General features: G+C 42.6%; 1 non-coding gene across 1 annotated transcript; it reads left to right on the forward strand.

Moving 5' to 3' along the window:
• The first annotated feature begins 1498 nt into the window (after positions 1-1498).
• Positions 1499-1617, forward strand: LOC133386366 (5S ribosomal RNA). The gene has a single exon (XR_009763114.1). It is a non-coding gene; the product is annotated as a 5S ribosomal RNA (ribosomal RNA).
• The last annotated feature ends 10618 nt before the right edge of the window (positions 1618-12235 follow it).

The raw sequence follows: 12235 nt of genomic DNA on the forward strand, positions 1-12235 counted from the left end.
CAAAGGCAGAGAGAGAATAGTGTTATCCACTGATACTGAAGAACAGGAATATAGGAAGCTATCTTACATTGAGTCAGACCATCGCCCCCCCCAACTCAGTATTGTCTACCCTGACTGGTAGTGACCTTCCAGGGTTTCAGGCAGGGAATCTTTCCAAGCCCTATCTGGAGATGCCAGGGATTCAACCTGGGACCTTCTCAGATATTCTAGGGCTGAGCTACGACCCTTTCCCAAGTTCCAAGACACTTTGAATGGTAATGAGAAAAACATAAGATAAGACCTGCTGAATCAGGCCAATGGTGCATCTAGTCCAGCATCCTGTTCTCACTGAGGCCAACCAGATGGCTACAGAAAGCCCACAACCAGGACAAGAGTGCACCAATGCTCTAGAAAAGGTCCTCAAATGCAAAGATGTATCACTGAACACCAAAGTCAAGATCATTCAGACCATGATATTCCTGATCTCTACGTACTGATGTGAAAGTTGGACAGTGAAAAAAGCAGATAAGAGAAAAATCCATTCATTTGAAATGTGGTGTTGGAGGAGAGCTTTGCGCATACCATGGACTGCGAAAAAGACAAATAATTGGGTGCTAGAACAAATTAAACCAGAACTATGACTAGAAGCCAAAATGATGAAACTGAGGTTATCATACTTTGGACACATCATGAGAAGACATGATTCCCTAGAAAACACCATAATGCTGGGAAAAACAGAAGGGAGTAGAAAAAAAGGAAGGCCAAACAAGAGATGGATTGATGCCACAAAGGAAGCCACAGACCTGAACTTACAAGATCTCAACAGGGTGGTTCATGACAGATGCTCTTGGAGGTCACTGATTCATAGGGTCGCCATAAGCTGTAATTGACTTGAAGGCACATAACAACAACAACTTATCTGAAACAGCACAGCTACACAACAAATTCTATCTACATCTGGTAACACCTGGATTTCATATTGGATGCACCCCCCTTTGAAGTGTTTACCTATCATAAACTTTAATTGTCCCCAGGATTTTGGATAAGATACCAAGAATTTTAACGCTCTGTCCACAACTTTCATGTGGTTCCAAACGATGTCAGTGTGATTGGTGTCAATGGGGTTAAATCAGTTTGAACGTTAAATATAGTGTCTTTTTTGGATGGGATTGCACTTCCTTAACATATCAGGGTCATCTCAGTCTGAGGACACTACTAGATCCAACTTTCACATTGAAGGCCCAAATGGTCTCTGTGGCATGAAGCACCTCACAGCAGCTGACACTTGTACACCTTCTTTGGCCACAGTTATCCATGCTCTTGTAACATTCCACTTTGATTATGGAATGGGCTGTATGTAGGGTTTCCTTTGAAGGCTGTTTGGAAACTACAGCTGGTACAGAGTACAGAAGCTAGATTACTGGCAAGGACTAAGTGTTGGGGAGAGATTTCACCAGTTGTAAAACAGCTGCACTGGGTTCTGGTTGGTTTCTGGGCTCAATTCAAAGTGCTAGTGTTACCCTATGGCCATACTACCCTGAACACGCCCGATCTCGTCTGATCTCAGAAGCTAAGCAGGGTCAGGCCTGGTTAGTACTTGGATGGGAGACCACCTGGGAATACCGGGTGCTGTACGCTCAGAGGAAGGCAATGGTAAATCACCTCTGAATACCTCTTACCATGAAAACCCTATGAGTATATCTAGAGCTTGGAAAAGTTACTTTTTTGAACTACAACTCCCATCAGCCCCAGCCAGCATGGCCACTGGATTGGGCTGATGGGAGTTATAGTTCAAAAAAGTAACTTTTCCACGCTCTGAGTATATCCAAAAAAGATTCATAAGGTCGCCATAAGTTGTAATCAACTTGAAGGCATATAACAACAGTGTTGCCCTTTAAAACCCTGAATGGATGGGGAGTTTTCAGACCCAGAGACCAAGAGTGCTTTCACACTACACTTTATTCCATTATTCTGATGATTTCTTACCTGGTAATTTATGTGATATATTTGAGCTTTCACACAACATACTGGGTAGCTCAGGAATTCTGGTGGAATGTAGTGCAAGCATAGCACTAATTTCCGTAATAAATGATACCAGAAATAATCCGTTAGCAAGGCTGGGAACCAAAAAGATTGCGGGAGTTTTTTGCTAGCTGCTGCCACTCACGTAACAGGCATCCCAGCATGCAGTGTGTTCCCACCCTTTAGTCTCGCAGGTTTGGGTTTTTTTGCCTAGCGAATGTTGTACCGGTATTCTGGCATCGGCACAGATAGCAGCAGCATTTCCCACACACACCCGTCTTGATACAACTAAAACAATTTAAAAAGTCAGATCCTAAAGGGAGAGGGCTTGCATGGCGACGGGAGAAGATCTTAGACCTCCTACCCAGTGGGGAACAGTGCGAAGGTTGCGGATATCGCCCGTCGTGTAGATAGTTTGGTAGACAGTGCTGGGAAGGAGTCAGTGGTCGTGGTGCACGTTGGCACCAACGACATGGGGAAATGCAGCCGTGAGGTCCTGGAAGCAAAATTTAGGTTGCTAGGTAGGATGCTGAAAGCCAGGACCTCCAAGGTGGCTTTCTCTGAAATGCTACCGGTTCCACGCGCAGGACCAGCCAGACAGGCCCAGCTTCGCAGTCTCAATGCGTGGATGAGACGATGGTGTCGGGTGGAAGGGTTTGGATTTGTTAGGCACTGGGGAACATTTTGGGACAAGCCGGGCCTGTACAAAAGGGACGGGCTCCACTTGAACCAGAATGGAACCAGACTGCTGGCACTTAAAATTAAAAAGGTGGCAGAGCAGCTTTTAAACTGACTGAGGGGGGAAACCCGACAGGAGCTGAGGAAGGTCCGGTTCGGAATAAACCTCCCCCCTTGGATAAAAACCAAAGAAATGATGAAATTTTAAAAGGGGTAGGCCTAGAAGTAGGCATTGTGAGAGCAGGGGCACAGGATATAAATTCAGAAGAGCAAAATTACCACAGGCCTAACCACAAGTGCCAAAGACACTTGAAGAGAGACACTGCTTACAAGTGCCTGTACGCTAATGCTAGGAGCCTCCGAACCAAGATGGGAGAACTGGAGTGCTTGGTCTTAGAGAAGAGCATTGATATAGTGAGCATAACGGAGACCTGGTGGAATGGAGAAAACCAGTGGGATACGGTTATCCCTGGATATAAACTATATCGGAAGGACAGGGAAGGACGTATTGGTGGCGGAGTCGCTCTATACGTGAAAGAAGGCATTGAATCCAGCAAGCTCGAAACCCCAAAAGAAGCAGACTCCTCCACAGAATCGTTGTGGGTGGTGATACCATGCCCCAGGAGGGACTTAATACTGGGAACGATCTATCGTCCCCCTGATCAAAATGCTCAGGGAGACCTTGAGATGAGATATGAAATTGAGGAAGCATCCAAACTAGGAAATGTGGTAGTAATGGGTGACTTCAACTACCTGGACATAGACTGGCTGCATATGTGTTCCAGTCATGACAAAGAAGCAAAGTTTCTAGATATTCTAAATGACTATTCCCTAGACCAGTTGGTCATGGAACTGACCAGAGGGACGGCAACCCTGGACTTAATCCTCAGTGGGGACCGGGACCTGGTGCGAGATGTAAGTGTTGTTGAACCGATTGGGAGCAGTGACCACAGTGCTATTAAATTAAACATACATGTAACTGGCCAATTGCCAAGAAAATCCAACACGGTCACATTTGACTTCAAAAGAGGAAACTTCACAAAAATGAGGGGATTTGTCAAAAGAAAGCTGAAAAACAAAGTCCAGAGGGTCACATCACTCGAAAATGCTTGGAAGTTGTTTAAAAACACTATATTAGAAGCTCAACTGGAGTGCATACCGCAGATCAGAAAAGGTACCGCCAGGGCCAAGAAGATGCCAGCATGGTTAACGAGCAAAGTCAAGGAAGCTCTTAGAGGCAAAAAGTCTTCCTTCAAAAAATGGAAGTCTTGTCCAAATGAAGAAAATATAAAAGAACACAAACTCTGGCAAAAGAAATGCAAGAAGACAATAAGGGATGCTAAAAAAGAATTTGAGAAGCACATTGCTAAGAACATAAAAACCAACAACAAAAAATTCTATAAATACATTCAAAGCAGGAGACCATCTAGGGAGACAATTGGACCTTTGGATGATAAGGGAGTCAAAGGTGTACTAAAGAACGATAAGGAGATTGCAGAGAAGCTAAATGAATTCTTTGCATCTGTCTTCACAGTGGAAGATATAGGGCAGATCCCTGAACCTGAACTAACATTTGCAGGAAGGGATTCTGAGGAACTGAGACAAATAGTGGTAACGAGAGAGGAAGTTCTAAGCTTAATGGACAATATAAAAACTGACAAATCACCGGGCCCGGATGGCATCCACCCGAGAGTTCTCAAAGAACTCAAATGTGAAATTGCTGATCTGCTAACTAAAATATGTAACTTGTCCCTTGGGTCCTCCTCCGTGCCTGAGGACTGGAAAGTGGCAAATGTAACGCCAATCTTCAAAAAGGGATCCAGAGGGGATCCCGGAAATTACAGGCCAGTTAGCTTAACTTCTGTCCCTGGAAAACTGGTAGAAAGTATTATTAAAGTTAGATTAACTAAGCACATAGAAGAACAAGCCTTGCTGAAGCAGAGCGAGCATGGCTTCTGCAAGGGAAAGTCCTGTCTCAGTAACCTATTAGAATTCTTTGAGAGTGTCAACAAGCATATAGATAGAGGTGATCCAGTGGACATAGTGTACTTAGACTTTCAAAAAGCGTTTGACAAGGTACCTCACCAAAGGCTTCTGAGGAAGTTTAGCAGTCATGGAATAAGAGGAGAGGTCCTCTTGTGGATAAGAAATTGGTTAAGAAGCAGAAAGCAGAGAGTAGGAATAAACGGACAGTTCTCCCAATGGAGGGCTGTAGAAAGTGGAGTCCCTCAAGGATCGGTATTGGGACCTGTACTTTTCAACTTGTTCATTAATGACCTAGAATTAGGAGTGAGCAGTGAAGTGGCCAAGTTTGCTGACGACACTAAATTGTTCAGGGTTGTTAAAACAAAAAGGAATTGCGAAGAGCTCCAAAAAGACCTCTCCAAACTGAGTGAATGGGCGGAAAAATGGCAAATGCAATTCAATATAAACAAGTGTAAAATTATGCATATTGGAGCAAAAAATCTTAATTTCACATATACGCTCATGGGGTCTGAACTGGCGGGGACCGACCAGGAGAGAGACCTCAGGGTTGTAGTGGACAGCACGATGAAAATGTCGACCCAGTGTGCGGCAGCTGTGAAAAAGGCAAATTCCATGCTAGCGATAATTAGGAAAAGGAATTGAAAATAAAACAGCCGATATCATAATGCCGTTGTATAAATCTATGGTGCGGCCGCATTTGGAATACTGTGTACAGTTCTGGTCGCCTCATCTCAAAAAGGATATTCTAGAGTTGGAAAAGGTTCAGAAGAGGGCAACCAGAATGATCAAGGGGATGGAGCGACTCCCTTACGAGGAAAGATTGCAGCATTTGGGGCTTTTTAGTTTAAAGAAAAGGCGGGTCAGAGGAGACATGATAGAAGTGTATAAAATTATGCATGGCGTTGAGAAAGTGGATAGAGAAAAGTTCTTCTCCCTCTCTCATAATACTAGAACTCATGGACATTCAAAGAAGCTGAATGTTGGAAGATTCAGGACAGACAAAAGGAAGTACTTCTTTACTCAGCGCATAGTTAAACTATGGAATTTGCTCCCACAAGATGCAGTAATGGCCACCAGCTTGGACGGCTTTAAAAGAAGATTAGACAAATTCATGGAGGACAGGGCTATCAATGGCTACTAGCCATGATGGCTGTGCTCTGCCACCCTAGTCAGAGGCAGCATGCTTCTGAAAACCAGTTGCCGGAAGCCTCAGGAGGGGAGAGTGCTCTTGCACTCGGGTCCTGCTTGCGGGCTTCCCCCAGGCACCTGGTTGGCCACTGTGAGAACAGGATGCTGGACTAGATGGGCCACTGGCCTGATCCAGCAGGCTCTTCTTATGTTCTTATGTTCTTACATGGGTGAGGGACAAAACAAGCTGTGTGAAAGACAGTTGCGCAAAATGCTGCTATATCGGCTGAAAAAGTACTGTTCCTTAACGCAACAGGTACTGCAGTGTGAAAGGGATTTTAGAAATCGGGACAGAAGCACTACCTTTTTAATCCATTAAACTAGCGCTATTAGCCCCATGTGTGAAAGCAGTCCAAATGTGGCCTTCTAGGCATCTCTGTCTGGCCCTTGGGACTCTGCCCAGGTAACATCCCCTCCTCGGTCACACACTCTCTCCCTAGGCCACACCCCTCACTAGCTTTGCTTCACACCTTCCATGAGTGTTTTTGCCTGGCTAGAATGCGTCTTTGAACTCTGAGAATGATTTTTGCTTGCCTGGATGGGGGACAGAGAGGGGTGTGCAAGTGTGTGTAGAAACTAGCCTATGGTACAAAGTAACATTCCCATTGCTCCACCCACTGTTGCCTCTGGCCACACCCCCTGCTGGCATGTGGCCCCCTGGAAGATTGCCCAGAAGCGAATGTGGCCCTCAAGCTGAAAAAGGCTCCCCACCCCTGCTGTGAATGGCTTGTAGGTATCTTAAGGGCCACCTCCTTCCACACAAACCTGCCTATATGCTAAGATCACTCGCATCGGACATTCTCCTAGTTCTCCAAGTTTCTCTGCCACCAGAAGTGAGATGAGGAGAGAGGGCTTTGTGGTGATGCTGCTGCCCTGACTTCGGAATACTGTCCCCATGGAGGTTTGCCTGGTGCCAACTTTGACATCTCTTTGGTGCCAGGTAGGGATGGAAAGATCTGTCAATTTCGGTTCCTTCAGTTTCTCATTTTTCAAATCTTAAATTCAGTTCTCCACATTTCTGGAGCAATTTGCATTTTTTTGTTTGAGAAAGTACAGATTTCTCCCAATAAATACATTTTCATGTGCAGTTTGGACTGATGTACATATCTTTACACACTATTTCTCCTAATATAATGCATTTTCACTTATATGCTCACTTTTATGTTCATTTCCTACTAATAGATGTGTTCTTGTCAACTCTGGCTGGTTGGAGAACTGCCCTGTAAAATGTGCAGAAGTGTGAATTTCAAAGGTTGGCTGTGTTTCAGTTCTCATATTGTTTCAAAAAGTGTAAATCTGATAGATTAGGCTTCAAATGCAATCTGAATCAAATTTGTTCCCCACCTCTAGTTCCATGTTACAGGAAAAAAACCCTTTTTAAAGGATTTGTTTCTTTTTATTTTTGTCCTTTGCTGGCATTTTACGCTACCCTGTTGTTTTGCAACCTAGCTAGATATGTTCCCATTTCCATGGTATGAGTGAGGCCCCCATTTCCATTATGCCTAGAACAATGTGGTTATCACTGTTCCCTTGGTTGCTCCATGTCCCTCTAGGCAATGCATACATCTTCCAATCATGTGGCTAGTTTTATGATAGATCTATGCCTTGATCCTTGCTAGACTTCCAGAAGAACCTGGTTGAGGGCTTCTCTCTTGGTTTCTCTGACCCATCCTACACATCTTCTATTGGTCTAGGAGCTCCAGGGACATTCCAGGAAGGAGAAGCTTATATGTGTGCTTATATGGGCACCTCCCCTTTCTCTACGTCACACCCTCGCTGGCCTGTTCCATGCCCATCTTTAAGGCTTAAATGGAATTGTCACTAGGGATGGAAAGATCTGACTGTTTCGGTTCTCTCTGTTTCTTATTTTTCCAATGTTAAATTCAGTTCTATACATTTCTACAGCGATCTGCGATTTTTTTTTTTTAAATCCTCATGAAAATTCTCCACCGTTTTAGTGCGAATTTCTCCAAATAAACACATTTTTGTAGGCAGTTTTGACAAAGGGACACATTTTTGCAAGCCATTTATCATCACATCATTTCTTTTTGGCATGTTATTTTCACTCATGCATTCATTTTTATGCACACTTTCCCCTAATATATGCATTTTTGTAAATATTTTTTAGTTGGCAAACTGCATCCCAATATTCTAATAAATGCAAGTTTCAAAGGATGGCTGTGCTTTGGTTCTCATGTTGTTTCAGAAATGGCGGATTTGATAAATTCTGCTTGAAATGCGAACTGAATCGTAATTCTCACCCATCCCTAATTGTCACATATTCAGGTGCATATTGATTTCAGGAGGTATGGCTTAGCTGCCTGGGTACAGGCAGCCCAGCTGAGCCCGCCTTACCCACTTTGGAAATTCCCTTTGTTCTGAATAAGAAGGTGGTGACTGCGAAAAAGACAAATAATTGGGCGTTAGAGCAAATTAAACCAGGACTGTCACTAGAAGCTAAAATGATGAAATGAAGATATCACACTTTGGACACATCATGAGAAGACCTGATTCACTAGAAAAGACAATAATGCTGGGAAAAACAGAAGGGAGTAGAAAAAGAGGAAGGCCAAACAAGAGATGGATTGATTCCATCAAGGAAGCCACAGACCTGAATTTACAAGATCTGAACAGGGTGGTTTATAACAGATGCTATTGGAGGTTGCTGATTCATAAGGTCGCCATAAGTCGTAATCATCTTGAAGACACATAACAACAACATGGCTATTTAAAGTGGAATAAGAGCCAGTGTGGTGTAGTGGTTAAGGTGTTGGACTACGACCTGGGAGACTAGGGTTCGAATCCCCACACAGCCATGAAGTGCACTGGGTGACCTTGGGCCAGTCACTGCCTCTCAGCCTCATGAAAACCCTATTCATAGGGTCGCCATAAGTCGTAATCAACTTGAAGTCACATAACAACAACAAACTTTTTTGTATAAAGCTGTTGGAATCTGTGAGCGTACTTTGCCCAGGGGGCAGTATAATGTGCATACCCCACCATTACTAATTGAGGGGAGTTTGACAATACACCCACCTGTGTGTACGGACAACACAGATAGTCGCTGCTGCTTCAGATGACATTATCATGCAAAGGTGTGTACAATTGCAAACTGCTATGTATGGAAGCTCACGGGGGGGGGGGGAAAGAGCCCTGTGCAAAGGCTACACTTTATGTGTACAAAGCCTAACACAGAATTTCCCTGGAGATGGAATGTGGCACTGCATGACAGCTTTGGGATGTGCTCAGTTGTCCTTCATTGTCTCCCCTGCCCTTCTGTTGCCCAGTTCTGGAGCTCTTTGACACCCAAAATGGAATGAGCTAATCATCTGCTCCTTTGGGTAAGAAAACATTTAATACAGATGGTAAATTAGTTCCTTTTCAGAGTGAGCATTTAATTAAATTAAAGTGTTTCAACACTGAACTATTAAAAAGAAGGGGGCTGGAAACAACAGTAGCTGAATTTTATCATCTCTATAATGGAAAAAAGGCCAGAAGTTCTGCTTTGCTGTCTGATTACTTCTGAAGTCCCTGCTTGCTTTTGTAGCTTGTCTTAATGGGTAGAGCTGTCTCAGCCTGTCAATCAAGATCTGCCGGTGTGATATTTAAAATGTCTATATTATTATTCACAAGATCCTTTTCAAAGTTAAGTAGGCTCTGATGGGCAGAGTTATAATGATTGTGCTGCTGTTAACAAGACATGCCTTTATAATCTAGCAAGGAATGGAATACAATAGGGGCAAAGCTGTTTTGCCTAGAGATTACAGATGCTGTCAAAGTTTGAATATGAGTAGCTTGAAAAAGAATTTATCTAGCTCAGGGGTAGGCAATGAGTGGCCCTCCAGATGTTGCTGGACTGTCACTCTCATCTTCCTTGGCTATTGGCCATGATGGTTGGGGCTGATGGAAGTTGTAGTGCAACAAGATGTAGAGGGCACCATGTTGACTCCCTTGGTCTAGCTTGCAATACTTGGAAATAAGCTGAGGTGAGTTCAGGTGCTCCAGAAACATTCTCCCTGCAAGTTAGCTCAAGAGGTATTCTAAACTTGTGCGTAGCATGTATTTCGCATATTACAGGTGCTCATCAGAAGCTACAGCCTGAGTTTCATTTGTGTGGAGGAGACTAGAATGAAATAGGGTTTTCTGATTACTAATTTGAGGCCTTTTTTAAATCTTCCTTCAAGGCATAAGGAACTGATGTTAAAGGTGGATCAAAAATGGTATTTAATCCCTATAAAGACATTCTATATTATTATTATTTATTACATTTATATCCTGCCCTTCCTCCCAGTAGGAGCCCAGGATGGCAAATAAAAACACTCTAAAAACACTATAAAATATCATAAAAACAGACATTAAAATATATTAAAACAAAACATCTTTAAAAACATATTAAAACAAAACATCTTTTTTTAAAAAAGCTTTAAAAACATCTTCAAAAGCAATTCCAACACAGATCCCTGGAAGACAGATCTTGAAGACTGCTTCTTCTCTTTGCTGGAGAGGCTGAGCAGAGAAAGGCTCTTTCACCCATAAGTGGCAGCCCTGTAGTGAAATTACTAAGTTCTGGGGTTTAGTGTTTTTAGAAACGGGAAAAGATTACCAATCAAAAAATGTACAGAACTCCAAAACTGGCTTTACTGAATTTGTTTCTGAATGAAAAATTGGCCCTAAAAGATAAGCATTTAATTAGTTTTATGTTGGTCGCAACCTGATCTCTTAATGCTTGATTTTGGGAAGACGTGAAGGGCATCTCCATCCTCTTGTGGTACAATAACATTTGGCACTTGGTATTGATAGAAAAACTTACACACACACACACACACACACAAAAGACTGCAAAAGGTAGAAAAGAAAATGACATTTTTGTCACTGAGTGGTGGAGTTTTAGGCAGATAGTATAAAGTATAAAGCCCTACATGGCTAGGGTCCAGGCTATTTGTCAGACCGCATCGCCCTCTATGTGCCTGCCCGGGCCCTGAGATCCTCAGGAGAGGCCCTTCTTTCAATACCTTCATCTGCACAAGTACAACTAGTGAGGATACGAGATAGGGCCTTCTCGGTGGCTGCCCCTAGGCTTTGGAATTCCCTCCCTAAGCAGATAAGAATGGCCTCTTCTCTGCAGTCCTTTCGTCAACAGGTAAAAACTTTCTTATTTCAGCAAGCCTTTGATTCCGAAGGCGGCTAAGGATAGGCCCAAAAGGAGGTTATATTGTTCTTGCTTGTTTATTTTTTAATTATTCTGATTTTATGAGTATAGTTTTTAATTATCAGAAACAGTTTAATGCTATTTTAAATTAGAGTTCACTTTTAATTATATCTGTCTATATTTATTTATTTATGTATTACATGCTTTTAACTTTGGTAGGTTTTAATTGTATCTGGTTTTTATCTGGAAGCCGCCGTGAGTTCCAATTTGGAAAAATGGCAGGGTATAAATAAAGTTAATAAATAAATAAATAAAAATAGTAGTATCCAGAGTCCCAAGGCTTTCCACAATCTATGGATTTTGCAAAGGTGAATAACTTTGTTTTGTACTATATTTTTTTCTGTGTGTCTAGGTGCAGGAAAAAAAGTAATTTTTGATACAGTTTTGCCAGTTGCAATACATTGTCAAGATATTCTTTATTTCTTGGTTTTTTACCCCATTGTTCTGGTTGTTTAGTTATACCTCATAATAAATACATTATAAAATTACTAACAAAAAAAAGTAACAATGGTCTGTGGGGAACCATGGTCAAATCCAGAGTTTTGGTGTAACTGCGTGATTGGGCAGAAAAGTGCCTCCTCTTAGAACAAAATGGAGAAACAAGGGCAGATGTTATGCTCACTCTTCCCTTCCCTTCCCCCACCACTGAAAACTACATTGTGAAAACTACAAAAACAACTGGGCAGATTAAATCTCTTGTTTATTTTTTAAAAAAAAGCTTTTCAGGAGGTCTCATCCTGCTTGCAGTTGGTGATCCAATCATGATTCAAGAGGTACTGAGTTCATTGACTGCTGCTTCTACTAATTCAGCCATCACATCCCTCAGAAATTAGCAATCTAGACATCAGTGCAACTTGAGTGAACATCTACGGCAGAGGTAGGGAACTTGTGGCCCTCCAGATGTTGTTGGAACTCCAACTCCCATCAGCCTCAGCCAGTATAGCCAATGGCAAGTTGTTGTAGTTTGGCAACTTTTGGTTGACCCAGGTTTCCTACCTCTCATGTAAATGGCATAGTATATATCTATGGCATCATCCACATGATTAGAGCAATTAGTGTACAAGTTATCTGGAATAGTATACTTCCTGCTTTCTTTGCGATTACTTGTACACTGATCCAGGTCATGTCTGCGTCTTCCACCTATATAGTTGTGTCACCAGTGTGGAACATACC

The sequence above is a fragment of the Rhineura floridana genome, chromosome 5 (assembly GCF_030035675.1).
Source record: "Rhineura floridana isolate rRhiFlo1 chromosome 5, rRhiFlo1.hap2, whole genome shotgun sequence".
Taxonomy (NCBI): Eukaryota; Metazoa; Chordata; class Lepidosauria; order Squamata; family Rhineuridae; genus Rhineura; species Rhineura floridana.